We start from the raw sequence: 3,625 nt of genomic DNA, 5'->3' as shown, positions 1-3,625 counted from the left end.
GTCAAAATCTGCAGGAAATCAAATGGCCACTGGAGGATGAATCCAAAAGTGGGTAAATTCCCACAGAGTCCCAGGTTAAAGAAGTAACAGCCAGGTACAAAAGAAAACATAGTTCTTTGTTTAGGGGTGAATTTTTATGGAACTCATCAGTTTAGATTATCCAAACCTCTGCATCATTCAGCGAGTAGCCACAGTGATTGACAGGTGAGTGTTGTCAGTGCCTCTCATGTGCTTTACTAGCGTTAGCTCAGCTGCTGAGTTGTATATTCTGTTGGGGGCGTGTCTATAGGGTGGGGAAGCAAAATTTACAATATTTTGAGGCAGGGATTGAAAGACAGTGTATGACCAATTAGTTTATTGAAAGTCATGAGAATTTATTTGCCACAAGAAAATTTACATAATAGAAAATGTTTTTATTCTATGTGTCCTCCTTCTTTCTCAATAACTGCCTTCACACGCTTCCTGAAACTTGCGCAAGTGTTCCTCAAATATTCGGGTGACAACTTCTCCCATTCTTCTTTAATAGTATCTTCCAGACTTTCTTGTAATAGTTTTGCTCATAGTCATTCTCTTCTTTACATTATGAACAGTCTTTATGGACACTCCAACTATTTTTGAAATCTCCTTTGGTGTGACGAGTGCATTCAGCAAATCACACACTCTTTGACGTTTGCTTTCCTGATTACTCATATGGGCAAAAGTTTCTGAAAAGGTATGGATAATAGTGTTAGGTATGATTATGACATCAATATATGTTTGGTTTCAAAACAATTGACGTAGTGCCTGCTGAGAAAAAACAACTAAATGTTCATTGTAAATTTTGCTTCCCCACCCTGTATGTTCCCACATTATTATTGTTTTTCAATCAAATCAATCAAGTATACTTTATTGTCCTCAAGGGGGAAATTTGTTGAGGTCAATGTGTTGAACAGCTGCAGACTAATATTGACAAACAGTACAGGGACATTAACCCCTTTTCCACAGCACCTCTGTTCCAGGAATATTTCACCTTTATTCCAGAACAACATCTGTGTAAACGAAATGGTGGGATCATTTGGTCCCACCTCTGTCACGGCTCTGTAACACCTCTGGAGGTAGTAACAGAGCCATGATAAAAGTGGAAGCATGATTCCGGAACTCTATGTAAAAGGAACACCGCAACCAAGGTATGACGTTTTGATGACTTATTGTGTGTGCGACCCCCACACTGGGGGGAATTTAAAAATGAGCGTAGTAAACAATCATATCAACGCAACCAGAAACACGTCGAACTGGGGAGACGCCGAGACCCGCGAGCTGTTGTCACTTGTGGCAGAGGACTCTATCCATGCTAGCATTTGTGGAATGGTGAAAGACTCTGGAGAGGTTAGCAACACTGCTATGCTTGGGGCATTTCCGACACACAAGGTATACGTCACACTATATGCTGCGCTGCATCACCGCCCCTTTGATTTCAGAATGCAGGTCCGCTGTGTAAAAGTCCAGCCTGTCTCACCTCCGTTACTCCTTTGGCTTGGCTGTGGAAATTGGTCAATAGTGGAAAAAAGGTGGGATCACCATCTCACCTTTTTTCCAGGATCTCTGTGTAAAAGTGGTGATTGATTCTTATTATTATTATTTTTATCAGCATCAAGGTCGAAATCAAACATTGTGGGGATCTTTTCCACACTACACCTCCATAATTATTATTATCATACTACTAGTCAGTGTGGTTGGTGTTTTGAGTAAGTTCCAGTTTCTTTTCCACCCACTTGTTTCCGACATGGAATCGGCCACATCGTGCATCTCAAGGCTTCTAATCGGCCGCTCACAAACCAAAGAGCAACGTCACAGATGGTTCGTCCACCATTTATGTCTATGGCTTCCCTCAAATTTTACTTTGAGTTTTTAGGCATGAGAGAAATAATGATTTGGCATTTACTGTGATAGGTATCGGCTTACATTTTCACTATTTTAACAGTTTTGGCTATATCATCTAGCTCTATTTAACTGAAAAAAAGGGCAAATCTAATGCTAATTCCCAGACCATAAATAAATATACTGAAAATTACTGACATACTGTAAGACTAAAGAATGTTATGGCTTCTCTATAATCTTAAATAAGGTCAGCAAATAAAAATAAGCATATCCAGACAAAAACAGGCCATGCTATAGTGTAGACTTTTCCATAGTAAACACAAATAGACCCTGGGGCTCTTTCTATCTCCCAACACCGTATTCAGTCTGATTGGTGGTTTGAGGATAAACACACATCCTTCAAATGTTTTCATGAGGGTGCTTTGCTTTTTGGCTGGCACTGCAGGAATAAAGTCTGGTCCTGATCCTCTCTCTACATATTTTCATCTCTGTACAGGAAATAGCCGTTTGTCAACACCGCAAATAAATGCTGTTTGTTTCCTGTCCTTGACTGGGGATTTTTTGGCTCATTTGGAAACAACATGACAGATTGTGGACTTGAGTGTAGAGCTGACATTCGATACGTGTTTCCTAAGCTGAGTTAACCATAAAAATATGGGTTGGAGCTGATATTTATGGAATATATACAGTGAGCTTACAAGAGAGGCGTCTATTAATGCTGGAGCACACAGGTCTTGGTAATAACTAGGTGTGAAAAATGCTAACTTTACATTTTACTGACAAAGCAAAACAAAGAAAAGACTAATTTGGTGTAATTTAACCGTGGGAAGAGAGAAACACATTTTCAATCCTGCTTTACAAAAAAAAAAAAAACAGGTGTAAAAAAAACACTGTGGGCCAAGACTAGCTGCTAAAAAACTTGACGAGACTCATTTAGGACCCAAAAGTCCAAATGTCTACTTTAATCCTCTGCTTATCTGGGCATCCACACTGCTGCACACCAGCTTTGGGAGGGAGTCGGACCCCTGTCCCAATCCAGACGGGGGTTTCCCTGCCAAACGCTGCACAACAATAAAACAAAGCCATCACACTGAGGCTGGGCGGGGGAGGTGGGTGAACACACAGGGTGGGAGGGAGGGCGGAAAGTGAGAGGAACAGCTGCTGAGTGGGAGAGCTGAATGAGGAGGGGGACACGGGAGAAAAAGAAAGCTAAAGGAAAGAGGGGGGACTCTCTTTTCTCTGTCAGTGAAATAAATTACTTTTATGTTTGCGGCCTGTTCGGGCTATGCTATCGTTAGGGTGAGACCCCCTACCCCGCTCCACCTCGCAACCCCCTCTGGTCTCTTTGGGCAAATTGACAAGCATACAAAGAGTCCAACATCGCTTATAGATATATTGTTCTCACCAAAATATGAAAAAAACAAAAAAAAAATACAGTATATTCCAACATCTGCAAACATGATAGATAGATAGATAGATAGATAGATAGATAGATAGATAGATAGATAGATAGATAGATAGATAGATAGATAGATAGATAGATAGATAGATAGATAGATAGATAGATAGATAGATAGATAGATAGATAGATAGATAGATAGATAGATAGATAGATAGATAGATAGATAGATACTTTGCAGGAAATTATTGGGTTACGACAGCAGTAAAAACACAGACCCATCCCAACAGAAAAAAAAAAATAATTTTTTTGACTCATAAACACTCGTATCCATCTGTCTTTGAGGAATTCCCATTATTAAAATCAGTG

Source organism: Sphaeramia orbicularis, chromosome 24 (assembly GCF_902148855.1).
Source record: "Sphaeramia orbicularis chromosome 24, fSphaOr1.1, whole genome shotgun sequence".
NCBI lineage: Eukaryota > Metazoa > Chordata > Actinopteri > Kurtiformes > Apogonidae > Sphaeramia > Sphaeramia orbicularis.
Note: the sequence above shows the minus strand (reverse complement) of the source record.